Below are 14,240 nucleotides of genomic sequence, written 5' to 3' on the forward strand. Positions count from 1 at the left end.
AAACATAATTGAATATGCAGAAGTCTCAAAAAATATATGTGCCAAAGATTGGTGTTTATATACATATATTACATCCACGTCCATGTGTTAAAGAAGTGCTATTTACATTCATATATTACATGACAAAAATTGGAAGTACGGGTGTGCCATTCTTAAGGATTGTTTTTCAAAAGTTATGGCTCTACCCCAGAGATTGTTTTATGCGTACAATTTTACAAAGTTAAACAATCCAGTTTTGTTTCACTAAAGACACCCAAATTTGTAACTTCGTTAATGATGTCTCCTTCGTTTTCTATGACAACATAGAGGTAAAAATTAAGAGAAGGAAATTAAAAACAGAATTGGATCACTTATGAATTGAATCACACTAAGTTGCATATGAATTGAATTGAATGAAAATCTAAGGATGAATGAAAATTTGTCATAATCTAACTCTACAAAATTTCAATATGCCAGATTTCATTTGTAGGCACCAAATCAAATTCACAAAATTAAGTTGGGTTTTTCATTTTCTCTATTGGTTTTCACCATGCCAGATTTCTAAATTTTACTTTAGGCAGGATTAATATGCACATCTTTACCAATATATAGTTCGCTAAATTGATTTTTACTCAATGTTTCACAGTATTAATGTAAATAGGGGAAAACATAACAAACATCCTTAATCACAAACAGAGCATAACCGAATGTCATGTATGTCACAATGCAGAATTCGTCCAACTGAATTGTGTTTCTAGTTGATTATTTATCAAAACTAAATAAAAATGTCAAGCATATGAAGATAAAATACACACCTGGGATATCAGTCTCACAAAATCGCAGCATAAGGAAGCAGATGGAAGTACTCAACGACCGTTGTAACTGCCCAGCTGTTGAAACTCTTTTGTACCGAAGGACCCTGCAGCAAAGTCCAATTGTTACACAGTCATGACCACTTAGAAAAAAGTATAATAAAGATAGAAAACTAAGAAAAATTCCATGATATACCAGAGCATAAGGAAGATTCAACCACCAAGGATCAATATCATTCTTTGATCGATTGCCACTGACTTTGTTAGCCACTGATTCCTTTTCAGCTTCTTGGAATAATACTTACTTTCTGGTGCAAGGACAAATGCCGACTTATTTCCAACTCCAACACCAACCATTCTGCATCACTGTTGAAAAAAAAAGTATTATAGGTTGATCAAATACTACTATGTAGTAGTGTAATTTCATATTAAGTGCTTTTTGTCACCTATAATTTGTTAAGCTTTTGTTTAGATTCAGTTGGCAAAAGCTTTATTGTATCGCACACAAAATTTTGAAGAAAGCATAAGAAAGATGAGCAAAATTGAAGTCATTGTTACTCATATCGGATAAGTCTTCTATTACATGCTGCATTTTCTTTTTATGCGTGCCTGATCAAATACTGTTTTTCTTTTCTGAAAATACTTTTTTTCAATTTCATTATAAATCCTCAGTCGTTATCATTTGTCAGTCAACTTTGCTATCCCATCTACCTTCCCTTGTCTTTCAGTTCTTATATTATGTATTTCAAAAGTTATATGTATCGCTTCTTTTCTATAAAAAAAATTGACATTTATAACTTCACTGACAAAGCAGTTACCTTCAGTCCTGCACAACCTGCAATTCCTGTAACTACTGTGACCGCATCTGGGTGGCGGGAAACCTGAGAAGAGAAAAATGAGTGATTCCTTGAAGATGAACAAAACAAAATTCATCAACCAAAGGCGATTGGATGCTAGGCTACCTCAAAGCTTGAACACAAACCAAGACATAAGATACTCACCAAACTTTTTAAATGGCTCAATTGTTTGCTTAACTTGACAACTTTTTCCTGCAATTCATATATAAGATCATTAGATGTAGTAAATAAAAATTATAAAAGCAAAATTCTCACCTCAAGTATGCAACAGAGGTTAAATTTTTAATATAAAAAATAAAACTCTTGCATCTAGCGAACCTAGTTAGTCCTCAACACAAAACAAACAAATTTTAAGCAGTTAAATGCACATCCAGCTAGGCAGCTACAAAGAAACCAATTCAAGGCTTAAACCTAGCTTATGACTACATTGAAATGACAAAGAAAATCCATATTAACAAACTGATAGAAATTTGTTTTTCACTACTAATATAGAAAATCTTACTAATGGCCAAGCCGAAACAAATATGAAAAAAAAATCACCTGAGCAGAGCCTAATCCAAATACATGTTTCTTCATTGCACTCAACCTTTCAACAGAAACCTAATAAAGGCAAACCACAGTCTTGTTAATTTCCTCATCGTAATTGGGACCAAGCATAATATTCCTTGCAGACAGCGTGCTTCTCAGCTTTGGAAGAACCTCATTGTTTGGCGTTGTGCTCTCAATTGGTTGCTTCTTCTCTGTGCTTGATTTGAGTGTTGCCTTCATGGCCTTAGCTTGGTTCATTGGAGGGGTTGATAGATTGGGGTTCTGATTTCCTCATCTTCCTTGAATCTTGAATTATTGGTCAGGTAAATCGATATTGATTTAGTCCCCTTCTCTTTAACTTCACATCTCTGAAACAGCCAAAAATAAAAAAGGGTCAAACCGTGCCGAATTTGAATTAAAATTGTACTGTGAAAGAAGAAGATTCATGTGTTTTTCTTGTTACCTCTGTATTTTATCACGGTTTGGTCAGTGTGATTTCTTCACGTTTATCATCCAATCTGATGCCAGTAGGTTCCTTCTTGGGAGATTGAGGCTCCTCCTTGCTTGTTTTAACATTTCGACTCTCCGATTCATCGTTCACTGGCATTGACTTCAACACCGCGTTGCTCTCCGGCCTAATTGACTCCCACTGAGCCTCCAGTGATGCCGGAACAGCTTGAGAGTGGGGCAAATCATACGAAGACCCGCCATTTTCAGTTGGAGATCTTGGGTTTTTTTTTCCAAATTCGGACAGGAAGTCTCAACCTTAGCAGGCTGATCAGCCACCACTTTGGCCATAGAAGAAATGGGACTGTTTTGAACCGCCGGGTTCTCGTCGTCCTACTTCACGGATCGCGGTCTTTTCCTCTTGGGTGCTGTAGATTTGAACCAAAGACACCAAATTTCCATCAGTCACAATAAAAACACAACAGAACCCAGTTCTGTTTGCTCACCGAAAAACCAACCAAGCGATTCAATCCCTTTTTCTCAGTCTCTCAGCGACCAAACGGAGCATTTGGGGTACCCAAAAAGAAATGAACAAAACCGAGAGCTCCATGAACTTATAATACCCACCGACGGCGGACATGGTAGTGATGGAGGAGCTAGGAAGTGAGTCGTTTTCATCAAGAAAGTGAAGGAGAGAAGGCAGCGGCGAGGGAGTTCTAGAGAGAGAAACTGGTTTGAAGGAGAAGTATGAAATTTTGGAGGGAGATTGAATTTTAGAGAGAGAACTCGAGAAACCTGCAGAGAAGTAAACGGAAAGGTTTACTGGAATCTTCGAGAGAGAGGTCGAGAAATCTGAGAAAGAACACACGTCCACCATCAGCAACTCGCGTCCATCACTGACAAAACAAGGTTAAAAACGGAATCACACTGTATAATAAATAGTGATCACACAAACAAAGAAGCGGCAAAAACGGAAGAACATTGGCGAATGAACAGTAAAAAGGACACAAAGGGAATTAACCACAAAGTTAGGTGTTTAGTATATACTAGCAAAGGTGCCCGCGCGATGTTGCGGGTTTTTAAACATCATACAACATGTAGAAAGTTATATTTACAACTCTGCCTAACTCAAGGAATAGATAAAAGTTTGTTTCTTACCGAAATATACGAATTTGAATGACATGTATCAAAGAAGTATAGAGTGGAGCAAACCTTGTAATTTTTGTAAGGTGGGCAGCTGCAATACCAATAGTGATATAATTTGACGGAATCTGGCTGTAATCTAGCTTGGTTGTTCTTTGTAAATTTGTTGGAAAATGTAGTAGTTGGCTTGAAAAAAACAATCAAGAGCGTTGAACGAATCAAACCTGAATGATATCAAATCAAATCTTAATTATGTACCAATGGTGAACTTATATTTCACAGGCACCATGAAGCATAAAAGTTTAACCAAACAACGAAAATTCAGCTAGAAGCGTCAATGTTTAAACATTTCAAACGTATAAAAGTTCAGTGAAACAATCAAAACCCAGTTAGAAACCTCAATGGTTGAATTCACAAACTATGTAAGTTTATGTTGTATTAATTCATGCACATCATTTCACTAAAACAACCGAAAATGCGAAGAAAGGTTAGACATACATAGGTTTTGATGCTAAAAGTAGTACCTGAAGTGGGCAAAAAGTTGGACAGTGTGGTGGACTTGAGAGCTTCTCGATGAGATATAAGACACATCATTGTGGGCAAGAAATTGGGAATTTAGTGTTATGGTTTCAGTGTATGGAAACAATATAAATTAGAAAGAGAAGGGGGAGCGCTTGAACACATATTGGAGTTGTTTTGACACTATCTTTTATCAAATAGGTGGTGGGCACTAAAACATTCAATTTGACAAAGTCAAGCTCATTTACAGTTGTTTATCCATTGAGCAAAAGATACACTGTGAATGTAAATGTTACTTTTAAACTCGAATCAAAAGCGTGAAATTAACATATTTTTGAAATTTTATTTCATTAAGCTGTGTTACCCAAATGAAGGAATAAATATAGGATGACAGGAAACTGGTGCATGTTCTCTACGAAGCTTTGCTAGTTCTCTGTTTTCCTCAATTCAATGAAGAGTTTAGACCCACTAATTTATCAATAAATAAATAAACACAGTAAAAAACCTTAAATTACCCAATTAGAATAATGACAACAATTGGACAAAACAAAAGAAACCGTAGAGATTCAGCAGTTAAGTGTCTACAACCTCAAAATTTTACTGAGTTTATGCAACTAAAGGGGCAATCAAATTATTAAGTTGTAAACAAAGTATCCAATTTCACGAAAAAAAGGATCTAATAGCACATTAGATGGTAAACTTGGAATTAACCATTGGATTTTGCAAGACAGCATTTAAGATAGATGTGTAAACATGGATACAAATGCTTATCTAAATGGGTAAGGCACGTGTGGTTGTTTTTGTGCCTTCATATGTTTATCACAAAAGATAACACAGGGCAATAAAGTATTTTGTCAAATTGGAAATTGTGAATATAAATTTTATTGTATCATAACAGCAGCAATTTTAAGCAAAAAGATTAAATCCACCAGTGTTAAATCCTGAAATTCTACAAAGAAAAATACGAAGAACACACCCACAACCGAAACACATAGAAAAAACATGACAGAAATTCTTTCCAAATAAGCAAAACAAAATTAAAAAAAAAAACCCAGGTGCAAGCAAAACAAAGGAAACTAAATTAAAACACATTCAAATACCTTCAACACAGAGAACTTCGGAAATCGAAATTGAAACTCACAAATTTTCAAAGGCACCGTTTCCTGAAGCTGAAAACCAATTTGCATCACACATTTAGAGAAACTATCAAACCAGACACAGAAAATCGAAACCATATAGACTGATAAACATGCAATGCTTACTTGGAAACGCCAGATTAGATCAGTCCAAACCAATTTCCAATCGAATAAAAAATGGGGAAAAATCTCTGAAATCGAAAACCAAACGACATCAGACATGCAAAAAAAACTATGTGAGGAAACACACGAAACCGAAACCACACGCGATAACAAACACACAAAACTTACCTCAAAATGGTCGATCAGATCAGCCCACAAATAATTCGAATCGAATTAAAAACAGGTAGAAAACAAAGAAGAACAAAGCAAGAAACCGAAGAATCGGCAGAGCGACAGAGAACAAAATCTCAGACGAAGAAAAATCGAGGGCGAAAAACCAATGAAGTCGAGGTATGCCAGAGAAGAAAGCGAAAAAGCAATTCAATGGTTGATAACAACCCATTTAAATTGAACCCAAAAAGCTTCTACCATTTAAAAATCAAGAGAACACAATCTATAGAGTCAGAAGAAAAACAGTCCCAGATGCGAGATTAGAAGAACTCACAGCAAAACTATCCACTCTGAGACTACGCGAGGCAAAGAGAGAAGAGAGGAAGAGAGAGAGCAAACGGCTGGAAAAGAAGGAACCAAATGCAATGGGAAAAAATTCGACTAAAACCAGTGAAAAGGAACTGAAAAACGAAGAGAAAGCGACGATGACAGTAGCGTGGAAGTAAAGAGCACAACCGTCCTTTGACTGTGGAAAGCAGGAAAAAAAACGAACAGAAGGAAAAAATTTAAGGGCATTTTGGTCCGCACACTGCCTTAAAACAGTATCACCCGAGTTTGGGTTTTAGTATATACTAGCCTCTCAGCACGCGCTCACGCGCATGCGAGAGGCATTTTTGTATCACGGGCGCTGCGCGCCCCAAAGATGTGTTGCTTTAAATATTCTTATATTTCTTAAGTGATTACTGAAAATGAATATATCTCATTATTATGCCTAAGAGAACGACTTATATAAAAATAACTAACACAATATATTTTGAGAGGCGCGTAGCGCCCGTGATTAAAATAGACTCTCACATGCGCGTGAGCCCCTACGAAGAGGCTAGTGAGCATGAACGCTATGTGATGGCACACATATTCTTATATAAGTTGTTCTCCTAGGCATAATAAGATGACTACGCTACTTGATGACACGCATGCATACTTGCTCACGTGCTTATTTCTTATTAGAACTTAGGTAAACATTTGACGTGGTTGTTGACAATTGGAATATTAACTAAGCATTGATTAACATGCTTATTTCATATTGGTGACACATTAAATAATTTGCATATTTAATTTAAAAATTAGTCTATCTAACATTATTCTTCCGCACAAATATGAAGAAAACTCTTAAACATTTGCTATTAAAAACTAACATGTCAATCTGTGGTAATTAAATCTCTAATTACAATTGGTATATAGAGTACAATGCCTAGGTTCTTGTTATACTTGACCCTCTCTTATCTTAATCCCATTCGTCACCATGTTAGAGTCTAGTAATCTGCACACCATGGTCACCTCGGACCTTATTCGACGACGACGTCGAAGAGGAAGTGGTCGTATCCTATCACCAAGGGCTGGTAGTAAAAAAAAAATTGGTTAGAAAGAAATCAAACTTTAAACCAACTCCACCCTACTGTTTGTGAAAAAAAAAAACATGAAAAATGTGAACTAAAAATAGAAAAACGAACTGGTTATCAGAAAAATCCGTAAACTGCCCAAGAAAAGAACGTAAAAAAATAAAATCAAATTACCAGAAAACAGAAATGAGATGTTCTACAAAATCATAATTTCATAGTTCTTTCTTCAACTCAAGCAATTGGAATTGCACAGCCTAGCCCATACTGCAATTCCATGAATCATGAGCTCCAGGACCAGAAAATCCTCCCTCTCTAATGTTGAACATTCTAGTCCTAACCTGAATTGGCACACCCATAATTATGTACTCACTCACTCCTCTAATTGTGTCAACCCTCCTATTCGCACAACCATATGAACATATGATCCACCACCTGCTCGAACGACGTCAATGCACTCACACTCTTCCCCATTTTATTTGCTCCGAATCACGTCAATCCAACCAGTTGCCCCATGTATTTCATCACATCCCTGACGCAGATCATGTGTCGGCATTCTATGTTCATCCCATGTTGTTTTATCGTATGCAGACTCGCGTCCCTTCAATCCCAAGCATCCTCTGCACTTCCAGAATGTCATTTCTTGCCATTTGGAAAACTATTCGCAACCAAACTCAGAAATTATGAGCCTTCGAGAATATAACAAACAAACTAAAAACTTAACTTTGAGAATATTAGTTTAAGTGGTACCTGAATCAGAAGCACAAAGCCAAGAAAATAAAGAGACCTATACCAAAATTAGAAGCACATAGTCAAATTGGTAAATATTAGTTTATAGATTTACAAAATATAAAGAGACCCAATTCTAGAACCAGAAGCACATAGCCAAGAAACTAAAAAGAAAAAACTCGATGGAGTGTGAAGAAATAAGTCAACCCAGATACAAAACCACAAAGTAATCCAAAAAACCCAAAAGTCACACAAATTAGTCAAATTCTTTTTGGCAGAAAAGAAGAACATACAATGGGAAACTTGTTGCTGGTGTAGCAAATAAGCATACAGGTCTTCCCCACAGCCCCATCTCCCAGAGTCACACACTTGATGAACCTTGAAAAGCTTCAAGCCATTGGAAACTAAGAAAATACTCAGAGAGGCAAAATCTACATAGAAAACGAAAAGAAAAGGTGGGTTGTGGTTGGGTTGTTGGGATATGCACAAACAGAATGATCCGGTAAAACTACAGGCTGCAGGATAAGATTCAAAACATATTAAACCAAAAACCAGTGTATAATTCGTACCAGTGTGAGATGATTCTTGGCAAATAAATAGAATCCAACGAAACTGAAATTCACTTAGGAGAAAGAGTAAGTTGTACCAATGTGAGATGATTCTAACCGACGGGAAATATCTGATGAATTTCAAAAGAAACTTCGAAAAACCACTCGGAGGATATGAGTCTGCGCAGAAGACGAAAGTGAGTTTGTTTACTCTTTGTATATATTGTGGGGGTTAAGTGATGATTTGAGATCTTTAGAACGTGCGGTAAATGGCGGTTCCTTCTCCAGTATTAGCAACTGCTGCAACTGCTGATCTTAGTGGAAGTGTGGAGAGTTTCGGTTCCATCTGGAGTGGTTTTCTTTTCTTTTCTTTTTTTATTTACTATTTTTGTGTTTTTTTTTTATGGTGAAAAGATTAGAGTGCGATACAATAGTTATAAGAAGATCAATCTAAGGGGTGACAATGAATTTTAAAGTGTGGGTGTTTTCATCCGGTGGTCCAGAATGTTCATGGTTAAGATAGGCACATATGCAGAGCATTCCGCTTTTTGTAGATAATTTATGAATGTTGTGATATTATCATTTTGACCTTATTTCTATTAGTAGTTGTATGTTAGCTTTGTGTGTGAAGTGAGGACATTCTTGGCATTTCGGAATGTTTCACCATTTAGTCATTCTCACTTTATATATATAGATAAATATAATTTTAAAGTTAATTTACTTGGACCTCAGCAGGAATAATACCCCCTTTGTCTTATCAGATTGAGCGACTTTGCAATGAAACTTTTGTATATATTTTTGATGTATTGTAGACGATTCATGGTCATTTGCATGTCATGGCGTTGTCTGATAAAGAACAAAAATTTGTAAACGTGCTAATTTGACGACTCTATCGCTCTTGGTTTCAGAAAGTAAAAAGGATGCATGGAATAAAGTCCATGCAATTAAGACTTTTTAAAAAAAGTGATTTTGTGGATCTTTAAAAAGATGGTTAATAACAATAGATGAAAATTCTGTAGTAACTATAATAAATTTATTAATTTGGGTTCAATGTGGAAGAGAGGCCCCTTCACCGAAGCCTAAAACTGGTTGTTGGGCTTAATCATCATGACCATTTTGTCTTCAACGCTAGGATAGCAGACCCGATCTTAAACTCCAAAGATTTGAATTGTTATGGTTATGTACGTGCGTGATAGTGAATTGCTCTATTTCTTGGTGATGACGATTCAATACGTGTCGTTGCGTCAATGCATTCCATATATGGGTTGAAAAAATGACAACGATACGATTGGTGCTTGGTATTCATTTTAAGGATTTCATGATGTATAATGTTAAAGTAAAAAAGTTACAATGACTTATTTGTTAAAACTCTGTCAGTTGTTTACATGTAACATGCAGAAAGAATTTATCATATCTCTTTAACTTGTCACTCCAAAAATTAATTTGATGTATGTTCGGAACATGTGGCATCACGGTTTGATACATATATTATTCTCCCAACATGAGCTTTTTTTTTAATTTAAAGTTAATTTATTATTTGTCCCCTAGATTATTAATTTAAAGTTAATTTATGAGATCTTGTTTGGACCGTACACAGGTACATGAATTAGTTGATAGTTGATATATATATTTTTTTATTATTAAAAAAATTACAAAATCTAGTACAATTCAAGATAATCAGCTGATAAATTACAAGATGTTGGGAGAGGGCGTGAGGGAGGGGAGGTTCAGTGGATGAATTAGAAAGGGGAAAATGAGTTCCGGAAATAGCATCAATTGTAAGGTTTAGTTTTGGTAGAGACTTGTCTGCAAATTTATCAATATATATAGCTGATCTAGAAGAGTAAAAAGCTTACTGTCCTAGGAAACAATTACATGCGAAGGGAAATTAAACAAGATATATAACGCTTGCAGCAACTCATAACTGAAAGCAATTGAGTCTCAGGAATAGAATGCACTCCTCACTGCGTTGTGCGTTCCAACCGAATGGTAGAACAGTATACTACCAAACATTAGAAACGAAAATGTTGATTCATCAAACTGTCAGTCCGCCTATTGCGTCGAATTCACGTAACTTGATACCAAAATATATGCAGCTATGCATATGGGTTCACCTGTAAACTATCTGTGCGCGTGCACGTGTCTAGTTTTATTAACCTGATGAGAATCTATCTCTGGGTGCTTGCATATGTATTGGTTTATGAACTCCAGGAAGATTATAAAAATAACATGAAAAGAGAGAGCAGAAAGAGAGGTGGTGGAACACACAACAAAGCAACAATATTTAAAACTGCAGTTTAAATATATATATATGGAGTAATTAATTGAGATACCGTTGAGCTATATATTGTTACTTCGATCATGAGCTCAACAAGCTTTCTAGTATTTCATAAATAACTTAGAGCCTCTGGATTCCACAACTTTCTAAGCCATGCCTGCCTCGCCGAGTGACCACAAGTGCCTGGGGAATTATTACTTGTACCTAGAATAAGAGGTTCCTACACACTCGGAGTCTCTACGACCTGGCGGATCTACTCTTCAGAAGTACCTACGCCCTCCTCCTCCTTTGACCTCCTCTTCTTCTTCAGCTCATTCTTGGTTGGAGTCCGTACATGCGTAGCAACACACTCGTGTGGGTGGTGCTTGGAGTACACTGGGTAAGCACACACCGGTTTCTTAGAGCAAACGTAATGTGTTGCAAGGTGTCTGTCATGAACATGGATCCTCAAGCCTTCAATTGTATCGAAGGTCTTGCTTACACTGGTACAGCCATTGCAACGAAATGTTTGAGACATTTTGGACGAGTTTTGGGAGAAAGAAACTAGAACAAAGGAGTTTCTTTTAGGGTAAAGAAAACTGATCGAGGGACTTAAGAGTACATAGAGAGATGGAGGTTTATTTTTATAGGACAAGGATACTTGGAAAAGATGTAAAAAAATATTTATCCAAAATGGAAAAGCAATCATTACAGTTGTAGCGAAAAGAAGTGCTTTTTTTTTTTTTTTTTTGGAATTATTATTAGAATTTCAAAAATCTCATTCTACACTTCAAATTTTCTATATTAGGAAAAAAAAATACACTTGTAAGGAATTTAGAATGAGATTTTTGGAGTGTCAATAATACTTCTCTTTTTTTTTCTTTTTTCTTTTTTCTTTTTTTTTCCAAGGGAAAATTAAAATCCCCTACAGTTTTTCTATATCGTTTAGATTAAACATCTGTGCTTTTTCAAAATTTGATTAAAGTACTTTGACCAATAGTTACCTCTATTTTTTAAAATTAAAATAATTTTTGAATTTATCATTTTATCTGTATGATGCACTTTTCCTTATTTAGTGGAGATATTAGTAATTAAACTATATTTTCTCTTCTTCCAAATATGTTTTTTCGATCAGTTTTTTTTTTTTTTTTTTTTGGGTTATGCAAACATTTAATATTATTTATTTTTTCAAATGGTTTTTTTCTTTTTCTAATAGTTGGTGATCAACATAAAAGCTCCGTGTAATTTTTCAATTTTTTTGTGAAATTATATATATATTTTTGCTGTTTTTTTAAGTATAGTTGTTGACGAATTATTATTAGGTACAATACATTACGTATATATTATCTGCGGGTACGTTTGAATTTACAAAAATCATTAATTGATATGTTTATTTGCAATTTTGGTATGTTTTATTTGATGCATATTGTTAATATTAGTACATTATTTTTATTTTGGTATGTTTTATTTTGTACACATTGTGTATTGGTACGTTTATATTATTCTAAATCCTATTTTCTCTTAACGTACTAAAAGAAAAGCTTATTTCGATACGTTTGATTTTGGGGGATTAAAAAATATTTTAAACTATTTTGGAAAGAAAATATCTTAAATCGTAGATAATTATTGCTAAATTGTAGTATTATTGTGAAAATAAATTGAATCTAACCAACTTTTTTTTTTTTTTACCATTATCTCTAAGAAAGGAGAGTAATCAAAAGGCTAGATTATAGGGAATTTGTTACAATATACGGTGCATATAGCACCAAAATTATGACAAAAAAAAAAGTTTAATCAAATCACTAAAAGGCATGAATGTTTGATCTAGAAAATTCAAAACTGAGGTGATTATATCAAAAGATCCCTAAATTATAATTAAGTGTGAAAGTTCAATGTTGTTCTCATCCAATTTTTTTTTTTTATTTATAAATTATTCTTATTATTAAGAGGGGGAGAGAGGAGTTGAAACTATTGCAATAATTTAGGAAAATGGGGAGTTTGGAACCCGAGACGTATGAGTGAAAAACTAACACCCTAGCTATCTACTAAGATATTGGACCACATGCAATTTATTTGTTCTCTTCCAATTTATTTACTCTCTATTTACACACAACCAATGCAACCACCTACCCACAAAGCATGCATATAATCATAACCTTGGGTTCTTTGCTCTTAATAAGTCTAAGAAGTAGACATCTCTTGAAAGTGGAATGAATGTCGCTTTCGATTTTTGTAATCGACCAAATACCCTTTAATTATTTTTTGTGATATCCTAAACTTGTAAATGAAAATTTTTATATACGACTTCTATAAGTGACAAAATTAATTTTAATTCACTACAATAATTCCATTACATAACTTAACCTAAATAGCTCACACTTATTATTGTATCGAGCTAAAAAGAAAATCTTCAAATGAGAAAATCCACCTAAATTATGGATGCAGTAATACATTGTGTCCTCCAGCTCTGCAGCAAGCAAGAACAGAAGAAAGAGTGAATTCATTAACCTGCAGTAAATAAAAGATCAGCACCCAAAGCATCATTACTTGCTAAGGCTATTGCCACTTTGCCAGAACAGGTAGTTTGTGTGAGGTTGGTCCCCTTCAAGATTTGCTGCAGAAATCATTTATTTTTTATCTGCTATATTATTATTACTTGTACCAGTCTTTTTCTCTAAACAGCTTGATCACTCCTATATTATCATCCCTGGGTGGAGTGTGTTGGTGTTTAAAACATCCGCAAGGAATAAACGATAAAAAACAACCCGGCTTTTGCCTCGTTCCTCTTTTATGGAGATATTTTTCAAGTACCCAAAATACAGGGTGGTACAACACACATTATTATATAAGTGAAGGAACACTTGAAAAATAAAACTTCCCTCAACTTATGTTACAGACTTCAAGTTTGTTCGATGTGTTTATTCTTTAAGTACTTTGTGACATGTTCACTTAGTTTGGTCCTTCAGTTTAACTACAATCAGTGTCATTCTTGAATTTAAGTGAGTACATTAGGCTGAAGAGAATAATATCAACTGAAATTGAAAGTATAATCATGCATATTGTAACAATATGCTCTGTAAATTTATATATAATAGAAATAAGGTATGAGGTTTTATAGACACATTAGGTATGTATCACCAGAGGTTTGCTATCATGATCCAAGAAGCACTTTCTCCCAAACCAATCGTTCGAAATAGTATCTCTTGCTAGTTAAAATCCGATATGCCTATTGCAAGTACAAGCTGAGCAAAAATTCCATGGTGCTTCAAGCATTTTATATTTTGTGCATTTTAATCCTCGAAGCATAATTTATGTATTTTTTATCAAAGATTTAACGGTTATTATACACCGAAACAGCGGTGAAAATCCCCAAGTTGAGCCATATACTTTGTTGTGAGGTAGGTCCCTCCTCCAAATTTGCTGCACCAATATGAATCATTAGATTAGGTCCAAGTCTCGTTCTTTGACAGTACCAAGTATCTCTGAACGTCTTGAACTCGTCCTGAGTGATTCAAACATTCGCAAGGAATAAACCATAAAAAACAATGTGGCTTTTGCCTTCTTACACAAGAAAGCCTCCAAAAGTAAAGTCAGTGGCCCACTTGTAGAAAATTA

The 14,240-nt window shown here is 34.9% G+C and overlaps 3 long non-coding RNA genes across 3 annotated transcripts; all 3 read right to left on the minus strand.

Annotated features, from left to right (window-relative positions):
• Nucleotides 1-665: 665 nt before the first annotated feature.
• Nucleotides 666-1,111, minus strand: LOC103425525 (uncharacterized). Its single transcript, XR_011583167.1, has 2 exons — nucleotides 988-1,111; nucleotides 666-898 (listed from the first exon to the last, which is right to left on the minus strand). It is a non-coding gene; the product is annotated as an uncharacterized lncRNA (long non-coding RNA).
• Nucleotides 1,112-2,398: 1,287 nt separating this feature from the next.
• LOC139197615 (uncharacterized) lies at nucleotides 2,399-3,509 on the minus strand. Its single transcript, XR_011583166.1, has 2 exons — nucleotides 2,640-3,509; nucleotides 2,399-2,544 (listed from the first exon to the last, which is right to left on the minus strand). It is a non-coding gene; the product is annotated as an uncharacterized lncRNA (long non-coding RNA).
• Nucleotides 3,510-6,782: 3,273 nt separating this feature from the next.
• LOC139197893 (uncharacterized) lies at nucleotides 6,783-8,728 on the minus strand. Its single transcript, XR_011583269.1, has 5 exons — nucleotides 8,467-8,728; nucleotides 8,114-8,251; nucleotides 7,842-7,878; nucleotides 7,269-7,749; nucleotides 6,783-7,091 (listed from the first exon to the last, which is right to left on the minus strand). It is a non-coding gene; the product is annotated as an uncharacterized lncRNA (long non-coding RNA).
• Between the last annotated feature and the right edge of the window lie 5,512 nt (nucleotides 8,729-14,240).

Source organism: Malus domestica, chromosome 07, assembly GCF_042453785.1.
Source record: "Malus domestica chromosome 07, GDT2T_hap1".
In the NCBI taxonomy this organism is placed as follows: Eukaryota; Viridiplantae; Streptophyta; class Magnoliopsida; order Rosales; family Rosaceae; genus Malus; species Malus domestica.